General features: G+C 42.8%; 1 protein-coding gene and 1 pseudogene across 7 annotated transcripts in view; one reads left to right on the top strand and one right to left on the bottom strand.

Moving 5' to 3' along the window:
- The window catches only part of Adam12 (ADAM metallopeptidase domain 12), a 338,938-nt gene that overhangs the window by 25,984 nt on the left and 299,656 nt on the right, over positions 1 to 13,298 (top strand).
- Nmur1-ps1 (neuromedin U receptor 1, pseudogene 1) lies at positions 4,483 to 5,571 on the bottom strand (annotated as a pseudogene).

Below are 13,298 nucleotides of genomic sequence, written 5' to 3'. Positions count from 1 at the left end.
GTCCTGACATTAGGAATTCATTTTTGGGATTTATAGAAACCCTTTGTTTCTATACTAAAGAACCATAAAAGTTTATCAGCTTAACTGTGTTTTCTTTACAGGGAAACATATTGCATGACAAGCTCAATTCCTGACTCTATTTATTCTCGTGAATTGATGCAAGATGCAGCCTGACAATTTTCACCCATGACAGATAGAATATTGATAAAAGTTATAATGTACATATCTGGGAATACCACTTATTTCACATCAGCACCCACTTTTACTCTCAAGAACGAGAGCTAGCCATGACTCCCTTGGTATCCTGATGTGGCTTCTCTTGCAGGCAGCAGTCAATGTATTGCCAGGGCTGGGTCCTCATCAGCAGTCTTAACCAGAAAGGATCTGTTTCCAAATTTTATATCACCGTGCAGAATTCAGTTGTTTAAAGTGCTTGCCTGAGAGATGATGCTTCCAAGAAGTCCTTATTTCCCAAAGAAATGTTCTCAGCAACTGTTGAGAGGCCGTAGAGAATAGGGAGTGGGGGTGAGGGGGGGTCTGCTTCCAAGAAACCAGAAGGGACATAATCTAATCATGATGTGATTCCTAGAATCTGTGAGTTAGAAGAGACTTATGAGGCCAGTCTAGTCCATTCCTAAGGCAGTGGTTGACTATACAAAGGTGTAACAGGGAGCCAGGTCTTTAAGGTCTTAAGCTGTCTGACACAGTGAGTCAGATAGAAAATGAGTGTTACCTTTGGACCTGTCTTTGACAGACAGACCTCCTGTTCTCAGGTAGCAGGATGGGTAATTACATCCTGTCTCTAAAGCAGTTTTCTTCCTGCCTTTCATTCCCCAACTGAACTGTGGTGTTTATAGTTGTGTCTTCCTTGCCTCTGTCCCCAGATCATTCTTCTCACTCCTACTCTTAAACTGAAAATCCATCCCAGATGGATTAAGCAGGGCTCTCTAGGGGAATAGAATTAGTAGACCACATACGTATTCTTCAGGGGTTTACTAGACTTGTTTACAAATAATAGGGGATGGATAGTTTAACCACAGTCATCTGCACCTGAGAGGCTGGACGCTTCCGAGACCACAAAGCAGTCTGAATCTGTTGGTAGAAGGTGAAGGGGTTGCTGGCCTTTTTATGTTAGAATCTGAAGATACTGGAGTCTGATGTCAGCACAAATAGCAATGGTAGCAGAGATGGATGTTCTCACCAGCAAGAAGGGAGGGGAGCTATGACACATTGATTTTTCCTGAGAATTGTGTTCCCTCTGGGTCCCTGGTGCCCAACACGGCTCAGTGGCCAGATAAATAGCAGTGACGCAGTGAGTGAGTGACCCCATCTATTGGGCTTTCCCCACTTTCAACAAATGTGGATCAACTAAAGAGCTACTCTTTCCTACAGTTTTGCCCTTATCTGACCATTCAGGTAAACAGATACAAGCACATTTGGCAATTGTTTAGAAGAAATGCATGTGTCCTCACGTTTGGTATGGCAAATGTAATATTTCTAATATCATTGATCTAAAACACTATTTTGCCCCAACTATCGGGTAAACAAAATGATGATATGTCCCATGTTTCCTCTACTGGCACAGTCTGTGCCTCGAGTTGCCAGCAGCATGGGAAGCTGTACACACACTGTAACTTGGGTTTGAGATTGGGTTAGTGATCCAGCAATGATGAACAACTGTGTGTTCCCCTTCCTCCCTTTTATTCCCTCTCCACAATGCTGGGTGTTCGCAGTAACTTTGATTCAAATGAGTAAAAATTCATTCTAGAGGCAAAATGCTCTTTGTAAACAGTGCAACTTCAGCAGCCACCAAATTCAATAGAGAACTCCACCAGACTAATTTGCAAATCCTGAGTATTACCTTGCTTCCTCTCATGTTTATTGGCCATCCTTTTATTTATGGCCATGTTGGACGCCTTCAGTGGCCTCGGGAAACTGTTCTCGTATGTAAGTTTGGAAACTTAGCTTGAAATATGGCTGTTGACAAATTCTCAGTAATTTTAAAAGAACATGTCCTAAGGTGGTACGCCATTTATCTTTATAATTCTCTCAGTGTTTACCATCTGTCCTTTATAGAAATAGAAAACAAGCTGAGATTATGGAATATGGAAGTGGGTTATCAAAGGAACAGTGAGCTTTGAGGTTTTAGAGAGCTTTAATGTACACAGCCATTGGGTGGCCTCATTAGTTTTAGGCCTGGGAATATGATCTTCAATATTTATTTAGAGTCTGCAAATTAGCATGTTCATTTGTTTCATATACATATCAAGATACACATATGCACACACACATCCACATTTATGCATATCCAGGGAGATCTGCCTTTGAACTCTTTATATTTTATTAAGGATTTTATTTCTACATTCATAAGACTTTCATTGCTATATTCTTGCCTGGTTGGGTTAGTCAGGTTATACTGGCCTCTTAATAAGAGTTGTGAGGGTTTTACTTCCTCTTGTATTTTATGAAAGAGTTACAGTAAGACATTGTTATTTCTCTCTTAAACATCTGCTAGGATTCATCAGGGTAATAATCTGTGTGTGTGTGTGTGTGTGTGTGTGTGTGTGTGTGTGTGTGTGTGAGAGAGAGAGAGAGAGAGAGAGAGAGAATGTGAGAGAGAGAGAATGTGAGAGAGAGACAGAGACAGAGAAAGAGACAGACAGAAAGAGAGAGAGAGAGAGAGAGAGAGAGAGAGAGAGAGAGAGAGAGAGAGAGAGAGAATGTACACTCATACATGTGTTGGGGAAAGGGCTTATTATTATTATTAGGTTTTTTGAGAGAGTTAAATCTATACAGCCTTTTCTCATTTTAGGACAGTGTGGAAAATTTGTAACTTTCAATTCTAAGTCTACATTTTCTGAGATATTCTTTTTTTTTTGGTGAGGAAAGGGTTATTCAGGTTATAGGCCATCATCAAAGGGAACTAAGGCAGGAACTGGAGGCAGGAACTGGAGCAGAAGCACAGGGGAATCTGGTTCACTGCTTTGCTTGCTCCCCATAGCTCGCTTAGCTTGTTTTCTTAGACAACCTGGGACCACCTTCCCAGAAGTGGCACCACCCACTGTGGGTTGGGTCCTGTGACATCAGTTATGAATCATAAAAATGTCCCACATACGTGTCCACAGGTCAGTATCATGGATGTAAATCCTTGGCTGATGTTCCTTCTCTCAGGTGACTCTAGTTTCTGTCAAGCTGACAAAGACTAATCAACACACTGTCTCTGCACAGCCACTTCTGGTCCTCACATTAGCTCCTGCTTCTTCTTCCAGATATGTCCGCTGGATAACAGGATCTAGCATGTGTTCACCTGGGGCAGCCAGGTCAGCCTGTCTGTGGGCTGCCAGGAGTGTACTGCTCATAGGTTGGCCCTATCTGTTTCAGGACAAGCAAAGGACCTGCCCTTGACAGCTTGGAGCAGGACCATGAGAAGGTCAGAGAGAAAGCAGGGTCTGGGAGTGATGGAAATAAGCGGAAGCCATTGGTTGGCTTTGTTGTACACACAGATAAAAACAGAAAAGTTCCTTCAAAAGGTGACATGGACGAGCAAGGAACCAAGGCCTCTTAGAGAGCCAAGGTGATTTTCTTGTTGCCACAAAGCAACATGGTGACAAAGGTAGAGATCAGATGGAGGTCCCCTGGATCCCCAGGAACTCCTGCCACCTGGTAGCTTGATCAGGCCCAGATCTCAGTGCAGAAGGAGAGCCAGGAAATGTCATGGTGGGAAAAGAGTCTTAAATATAGTGCAAGGGCTGGAGAGGGGCAATTAGTCAGAGTCTATGAAAGTTCAGAAGTTACTAGAATGACAGGTAGGTTTCCAATGGAAGCATATATGAACTTGAGAGGAAGGAGGGGTCCCCGGGGGAATAATGGCTGAGCCCTAGGTAACTGTGATGGGTTTGGAGGAACATACAGCATATGTCTGGTTCAATGTGGGTCTTTTTTAAAAGATTTATGTATGTATTTATTATATATAAGTACACTATAGCTACCTTCAGACACACCAGAAGAGAGCATCTGATCTCATTACAGATAGTTGTGAGCCACCATGTGGTTGTGGGATTTGAACTCAGGACCTCTGGAAGAGCAGTCAGTGTTCTTAACCACTCCAGTCCATCACTGTGGATCTTTTTAATATATGGGTGTGTGCCATGCGCCATGTGCATGTGGTAGATGCCTTCAGAAGCCATGAGAGAGTGTCAGAGGGCCTAGAGCTGGAGCTACAGGTGGTTGTAAGCTGCCATGTGGGTGCTGGGACCTGAACTCAGGTCCTCTGGAGGAGCAACAGGCTTTCTTAATTTCAGAGTCACCTTTTCTGGCCTTCAATACAAGTCTTTGATAACTGGGGTTCAATCCTCTTTTTCTTGCTGTTTCCCTCAACACTCAAATATGTGGCAGGGCAGAAATCCCTTTCTAAGCTTATCCCAGCAGCCCCTAGACTGTCTGAGGCCCTCTGACCCTGTGGGTGAGGACACAGGATTTTATTTAGGAGGGGTCTGTCTCTTGCTGACACCCTGAATCCCTGTTCTCAGTCAGGGGTCCATCCCTGATGTTCCTGTCACACAGAGTGCTGCCTGTGGTCAACCTGATATGGTTATGGGAGTCATGACAGGGTTGGTGGCGATGACAGCACTGTGTCCCAAGGCCCACGGTTTGCTGGAAGGACTCTCAGAAGCGAGTGGACATGGGGCTGTAGAGTACCGGGTTAGCTGCCGAGCTGAGGTACAAGAAGACACCAGAAGCAAGGTCCACAGACTGGAAGGCCAGGCGCAGGCCGTCAGTCCAATGGGACACCACACTTCACATGAGACATTCAGCATGGAATGGAACCCAGCAGGTGCCAAATACTATAACCAGCGCAATTAGCATCTTGGTCACCTGTTCCTGTTCCCTGTCTCGAAGCTGAATACTTCTGTGGGAGACCTTCCGGGCTGCTGCAGATATCCTGCCCTTGACCTCCTCTTGGAACAACATCCTCTCCCTCTGCAGCCTCAGCCCAAGGAGCAGGTACAGCACACTGATGGTGACCATTGGCAGACAGAAGAAGAGCAGTATGGTCGTCTGTACTACCAACGTGTAGAAGACCTGGGAACACATTAGCATACACATAACTGATTCCGGCACCAGACCCCAGGCAGGGAACATAGAGTTGATTGAGGCCATGTAGGCTATTGTTGGGCAGAGAGAAGAGAATAGTGAAGTCCAAGATGGCTCCCAACATGTGATGCACATGGGCCCATGTCATCACAGACTTGGCTTGGAGTGGGTGCACCATGGCCACACAACGCTCCACACTCAGGGCTGTGACATTGAGCACTGAAGTCAGGCAGAAAGTCTCAAAGAGCAGTATCTGGAAGTAACAGCCACCTGCGCCCAGCTGGAACGGGCAATTGTGCTGCAACTCAAAGTTCCAGGGGCAAGCCCACCAGGAGCACCAGCAGATCAGACACCTCGAGGCTGCTGTGGCCCCAAGTACTTCAGCCTCAGGGCCTGGTCACTAAGGTTCAGATCCTCAGGGTGCTCCTTGAGCTCACTGTCATTGCAGAACAGGAGGCTCATTGAAGCATTTGGGGAGAGCTGTCCAGGAAAGAAGGAAAAATTGAGGCAGGGAGGAGCTATGCTTTCTGCAGGGGAAGTCCTGACTGCCTTCTGAGATATTCCTGTTGGCATATATTTTTCATACTGAATGCCTGTACAATGCATAATGATGATGAACCCTTTAGTTCCTGTAACTGTAGATCATATTATTCTATTTTTCTCTCATCTTGTTAGAGTTTAATAATTTTGTCATAGTTTTCACTAACCAGCATAGGCTTGAATGTGTGCATGTGTGCAGGTGAGCATGAGTGTGCATGCATGTTTTCCTCTCTCTCCTCTCTCTGTGAGTGTGTGTGTGTGTGTGTGTGTGTGTATGTGTGTGTGTGTATGTGTATGTGTGTGTGTGTGTGTACATGTACACGTGCAGATCTTGTCTCACCTTGTGGAGGCAGGTTTTCTTTTATGGTTTGCACCATGGTATGTACTTTAGGCTAGCTAACCCCCATGTTTCCAGGAGATTGCTCTGACTCTATGTTCCATCTCTCTCTGTTAGAGTCCTGGAGTAAGGATGTGTGCCTGTGTGTCATCCGTGTGTTATAGGGATTGAACTTAGGCCACCAGATGCATGACTCATGCTTTTACCTCCTTGGTCCTTAAAAGGATATGTACAAATTAACACATCTTTGAAAAATGTAAAAGATGTCTTTGGTTGTTTGTTTCCAATGTCATGTGTTTATGGAGGATGCACTCTGTTGGGACTGCTCTTATACCTGAGTTAATAGCATGTGGGAGTGAATATTCTATAAGCATTTGAAAGCAATGTTTCTTCTATAGCTGTTGGGAGGGCAGTGTCCTGTAAGTGGCATGATCTTGGAAGAGCTTACCCATCTTTCTCCTCAATTATTAAAAGAAAACTAAAACCCTAGATTGAAGTTATAAAGTTGTTCTCTTTGAAAATTCTTTAAGGTTACACATACATCGGCACGAAATTTCCTCTATGTCTGTCAATGGTCTATTATTATTATTAATAGCAGTATAGTTATTACTATTATGGTTTTTTTAAATTATGTGTATATGTGTCTCTGTGTGTGTTTCTATGTCTGTGAGTACAGTGCCCATGAAGGCCAGAAGAAGGCATTACATCACCCTTGGAGTTCTGTGTGTGTCTATGTGGGGAATGTGAAGATGTGTCTATGTGTCATATGATTGCAGTATCCATGGAGACTAGAAAAGGGTATTGGATCCTCTTGAGTTGGTGTAACGTAGGCAGTAGTGAGCTACCTAATATGGTTGGTAGGGACTGAACTCAGGACCTCTGAAAGAATAGCAAGTACTCTTAACCACTGAGCCATCTCTCCAGATGTGGAAATGATTGTTATCTGAAGTCTACTCTGATATATGTGCAGCCACCTGTCGTTTCCTGTGATAAGTGTGTGCCTGTGTAGCATGGAGTCCCACTTTAAGGATCACCCCTCCCATATATTGTATATGCATGTACGTGGTGAATTTGTTGAAAACATCATATAGTAGGCTTTGTCTTTTAATTCATTTTGAGTGTCTTTGACTTTTAAAGAGAAGATTAATCCAATTATATTTAATCTGATTATTCATAGTGGGATAGGTTTTTAGTGGTTTTCTTTTTAAACAAGCCCTCATATCCTTTGTTTGCATCAAACTTGCCATGTAACTAAGGATGGCCTTGAACTTCTGAACGTTTTTGTCTCTGCCTCCTTAGTGCTGAGATTATAGGTGTGCACCATCAAACACAGGCAGCTTATGTTGGTTCTGGATTGAACCCAGGGCTTTGTACATAGCCAGCAAGCACCCTACCCTCTACATCCAAGCCTCATGGGAGCACTAATCTCATTATTCTATTTGGTTGTTTTTCTTACATTTGCTGGCTTTTTATTTTTAATTGAGTACCATTAGGGTTGGTCCACTGTATTCTCTGGTTTTACTGTTGTATTTTAGTGGATTCCACTGGGATTAGAATGGGCACCTTTAACAACCAAGGGACAGGAAGGAACATGGCATCACAGAAAGGTCACATGGAGCTGTTGTACTTTAAGGGACTTTATAGTTGGTTTTCTGGTTCCACTTAAACTATGCATCCATATAGCACATATTTTGATATAAAAATGAGCTACTGATTTCTACCCAGTTGTGTTCATTATTTCATTAGCGATGGGAAATAGCTTGCTACTGTACTAAGTTTTTACACATATTTGGGTGGTTTGAATACTTCCATTGGCTTCTATTGATCTGTCCCCATCACTGCTTAACAAGTCTAATATCTGTAAGAATTCAGTGTGTTGTCTTGTCCCTGCAGAACTTGCTGTGCTTCCTTGAATATGCCCCGTAGAAGCTTTTGAGTCTGAAATAAATCACAGCGAATGTGCGCAGGATTGGGTTAGAATTCCCATGAGTTCAGAGAGGACGAAGAAACCTTGTGAAATGTGGCCACATGTTTCAATCTGTCCCCAAAGGCTGTGTCTTCCAGCCTGTCACACTGAACACTCTTTACTGATTGTATTATTGTTTGCAAATATCATCATATTTTCTTTGTGAGTTCCCTAGATTGCAATATTTTCATTTCTAATTTAAAAGGGCACAGAGAGATGGTTCATTGGCTGAAGGGCTCGCTCCACAGCACCTGCGTTCAGATCCCTGGCACCCAAGGAAACAGTAGGCTTACAATAGCATGCACTTACAATCTCAGTGCCGGGAAGGCCCAAGACAGGAGCATCTTGTGGTCTCACTAGTCAGTGAGTCTAGCTAGTTGGTGAGCTCCTGATACAATGAGACCGCCCCCCTCTCTTACACACACACACACACACACACACACACACACACACCCACACGCGCGCGCGCGCGCGCGCAAAGACCAGAAGGATGGCTCAGTGGTAGAGGTGCTTATGTACAGGCCTGATGTCCCAAGTAATTTCTGGATCTCATAAAGTGGCAGGAGAGGACAGAGTTCTGAGTCTCCACACGTGGTATAACCCTGTGTGCAGTAGATAGATCCATTAGGGATCATCTAAATTGCCCAAGGCTTTCTCCCAAAGCCATTCTTGTTATATACTATTGTCTCTTCTTTGCAAGGTTGAGGAGTGGGGGGATGAAGATATATTTGACTAATGGGTGTTTGTTCACATAAAAACATGAAGTCAGCAGGTGGAAAAGTTAATGGAATTTTTTTTTTAAAATTTGGTAATATAGTTGATTTTCTATTTTTAAAAAATCAATTTGAGATTCTTGATTTTTAGATTGTCAGTTCTTATTTCTTGGTCACTTTATAATTGAGGGATTTGTCTCCCTACAGTTGATTTATTAAGGGCTATTTACATATTATGGCACTACCCTTTTGTAAGCCATGAATAGCATTATCATCTATCTCCCACTGTACATTTTAGGTGGTTTTTCACCCTTGGTTGTTTTTCTTCCCTTGTCATTGTAAATGGGATCCAATTTTCAGTTTTATTTTAGTAATGGCATTTTTTGTATTGATTTACACATGTACATTTGGAGACTGGTTTGTCTATTAAAATATCATGTTTCTTTTTAGAAGAGATTCAGCTGACTTTTTCTGGGTTTCCTAGGTAACTAATTGTAGCACCTATAAATAATTTCTCTTTTCTTACATTTATTTCTCAGGGTTCTTTTTTTATTGCTTTATTACAGTGAATCAAAGATACATCATAGGTTGAAAACTGTATGCAAATAGCAGGCATCCTTCAGCTCCAGCCACTGTTTGAAGGCTCCAGGACCCCACCGCTGACCGGAGAACTGACTGCTGACTTGAGGGGCAAACTCATTATTTTAAGGAGGATTCTATTTCTAGCTTTCAGGTCGCTCTTTTAGAAATAATCAGTCTGAATATTGAATTATATGACTTATCCAAACTGGTTTTGGAAGCCAGGCTCAATCTCCTTTCTCTCACCTTCCTCTTCGGCTTATTGATGCAAATATTAATTGCTATATTGATGTAACTTGCCATTGATAGAAAAACAAGTTTGATTATATCAGAGAATTCTTACACTTTAGGGGACATATTCAACTATTCAACTCTGTCAAGATATAATGTATTTGAATTTGTTACACTTGCATTAAAAATAAAGGGATTTCACGTGTGTGTGTGTGTGTGTGTGTGTGTGTGTGTGTGTGTGTGTGTGTAAGTATCTGTCTGCCTGTCTGTCTTCAACTCCTCCCACATATTACCCTTCCTCTCCAACTCATGGCTTATTTTTCTTTAGTGATCATTGATACACACACACACACACACACACACACACACACACACACACACACACACAACCAAATATATAAGACACTCTGCTTGAATTGTATGCATATGTGTTACAGGCTGACCACTTATAACTGAGTAATGTTGCAGGGGTCTTGTCCTTGGGGAAAACTAATTCCCCACTTTTCAGTGGCCATTAATTGGCTGTAGTTCTTTGTCTAGGCATGAGCTTGTGAGATTTCTCCCATCTATGTTGGCGGGTCACTTAGTATTGCCATTGCTTACGCCTTGTTTAGAGGATCATGTGTTTGAGATTTCATGGCTACAGCTTCCCCTTATATATAGAAGACATAACCTTGCAGGTGATTTCCTGGGCCTCTGGCTCCTGCAGTCCTCTGCCTCCTCTTAGGTAATGTTCCAAGAGCCTTATGGTATGACTTGTGGTAGCGGGGGGGCACATCAACTGGGGCTGAGCACCCCTAATCACTTGTTCTCTATAATTTGACCCCTTATGGAATTCTGTTCTTATCTCCATCTGTTATGAAAAGGAGGTCCTTCCATGAGGAGTCGTGCTAGACTCACCTGCAGGTGAGGGTATGGAGAACGTATCTAGCGATCATGACTACACTGCCTTTAGTTCATCTGTGTCCAGCTTTCTTGGTAATCTATAAAGCATTCTACTGAATGTATGCCTGCAGGCCAGAAGAGGGCACCAGATCCCATTATAGATGGTTGTAAGCCACCATGTGGCCATCATGTAGGTGCTGGGAATTGAACTCAGGACCTCTGGAAGAGCAGCCAGTGCTCTTAACCGCTGAGCCATCTCTCCAGCCCTGTCATTTTCATTTCTTTAGACAAGGTTTCTCTATTTAGTCCTGGAGGACCTCAAACTCACAGATGACCCTCTGCCTCCACTCCCTAACACCAAGTGCGAGGATTAAAGTTATGTGTCACAACGCACTACCCTGATGAATAAACTCTTTAGACAGAACTTTTAGAAGTGTTCTATCTTTAAATACTTTCCTTTTGTTGTAAAGAATTGCACTTAAAAGTTGGCATCAGAGCTCTCACATCATGGATTGTCTGTGACCCACTCTAATCTCTATGACTATATAATATATATATATGTATATATATGTATAGATATATAATAAATATGTGGGAAAACTTCCATTTGCCTTATGTGACACTCCCCTAAAATGTCATGAGCATTGACTTCGAATTTTATTGATTGAAATCTGAGTAGTTGTTAAAAACTTAGCCGAATTTTCACAAATTCTTGCCCTATACAAGCCTGTAACATTCTCTAGAAAATGGTCTATTTTCATCTATCTTTCCCTTTTCAAGTCTGCTTTTACTTTAGTTTTGAATAGCCACTCTGAAAAGCCAATCAGAGAAGGGTGAAGCAGAAAGTGAAGGGGAGGCTATGCTCATACACAGTATATAGTTATGAAAATGTTCTTATGTAACACAGTGTCATGTGCATTGAACATTCTTTATGTTAATAATTCAAACCTCAAGCTGGCTGGTAGCGGCCTTTGACCCCAGCACTCAAGAAGTAAGGCAGGTGGATCTCTGAGGTTGAGGCCAGCATTGTCTACAGAGTGAGTTCAGAGACAGTCAAGGCTACATAGAGAAACCATGTCTTGAAAAAAAATCAAACTTCAGTTATAATTCCAAAGACATTTGCACTATAACTGCCTGTAGTGGGTACATAATAAAGAAGTGACAGGACTTTAGAAATCTAGCAGAAACGGGAAATCCACCCAATCCTACAATCACTAGGCTTTCCCATTCCCTCACTGATGTTCACTGTGGGCCTACTGTGTGCCAGATCCTATGGGTCTTTCTGCTGAATCCTGCCTTATGCTAGTTCTTTGGAAGTTGATTCTTGTGAAGGGCAGAGGCCAATGATCTTAATCTGGCATCAACCAAGGATATAGTCTTGAACTTTTTCATAATAAAAATCACTTCTTGGATCCCCAAGGATACCAGTGACAATCTACAAATCCACTGTCTTTTTCATATGGTAAAGGATTGGCTAGGAAGGTGTGGTGGTTAGTGCTGGTTGTCCATTTGACATGATGTGGAATCACCTAGGAGACAAGTCTCCAGGGACTAGCAAGGGATTATCTAGGTGAGATTAATTGAGATGTGAAGATGCTAGCTGAGGTGATAAATAGAATAGCACCTTTCCCTGGCCTTGAGGACTAGCTTGAATGAAAGGCTGAAGGCATCAGCTGAGCCAAGAGCATTCATTCAGTTGTTCTCTGCTCCCTAACTGCTGATGCAGTGTGGCCAGCTGCTTCAAGCTCCTGCTGCCTTGACTTCCCTGCCATGCTAGAAGTCAGGGCTGGGACTCAAGAAGGAACTCAAACCAAGAAACCATGAAGGAACACTGCTTATTGGCTTGTTTCCAGACTCATGCTTAGCTAGCTTTCTTGTATAGCTCAGAATCCCCTGCACAGGGAATGAAGCTGCCTATAGTGGACTGACACCTTCCACATCAATTAACAATCAAGACAATCCACACAGAGAGCCCATGGACAAAAATAATCTAGGTAACTCTTCAATAGAGTCTTTCTTCTCAGGAGGGTCTGGATTATGCCAAGCTAGCAATTAAAGCTAACCAGAGCATAAACTAAGACACAACATCTAGCGGAATTACAGGATAGAATTCACTCTGGGAGTATGACACCCACAATTGTTTATGGCAGAGCACCTGGGTGGTTACAGAAAAGAGTATTCTTTTATTTTTAAGGACGCAAGAGGTTTCATCATGAAGCCTCCCAGAAGGTACAGGTGCCAGAAGGCTGGACCTGGATTCAGTTAGCTTTGCTCATTTACAGAGAGGAGTTAGTATACTGGAGTTATAAACCTGTCTTTTTGAAATTTTGCTCTTGGGAATCCTCAAACTGCTTGGCTTTCATAAATAGGTGAAGGGTACTGCAAATAAAACAGGGAAAGAAACAAGTGGGTGCAATGTTTGCTGTGTTTACTCACTGAGTTTCTCCTTATGCAATCTGCTTTCTTAGCTCCAGATGCCACCCTACCTACTTTTCCTTGTGCTTACAATCCTTGTCCCTGGGAAAACCTCTCTGAACTCCTCCTCTCACCCCTTCTCCTGGTTCCTTTCTCAAGGCTATTGGGGCTGTGATCAGCATTGTCTCTAGGCATTCTGCCATATTTATCTGACACAGTTGTCTTCCTTCTTGGATTCTGAACTCTATCATCACTGACCTTGTAACCTTTGATTGTCAATGGGCAGGACCAGATGCTCAGAACAATCTGTCAGATTTCAAAATGATCTCATGGGGTTCTGAGTATATGGACATAGAGTTCACATCTGGCTTTCACATACAGATAGGTGGTCATTGCCCTTGGATATCTGAACTGTTTGGTAGAAGATACTTCAGTGCTTCATACATGGAAGAAGATGTGCTCCAGCAGGGTGAACAGGAGCTGCTCCAGTCATAGTGGGAAACAACCACAGCAAGAGCATCCTCTGTCCTTCAGGTTT

The sequence above is a fragment of the Rattus norvegicus genome, chromosome 1, assembly GCF_021556685.1.
Source record: "Rattus norvegicus strain SHRSP/BbbUtx chromosome 1, alternate assembly SHRSP_T2T, whole genome shotgun sequence".
In the NCBI taxonomy this organism is placed as follows: Eukaryota; Metazoa; Chordata; class Mammalia; order Rodentia; family Muridae; genus Rattus; species Rattus norvegicus.
The sequence above is the reverse complement of the archived record's forward strand: the minus strand, read 5'-3'. Positions and strand labels throughout refer to the sequence as shown.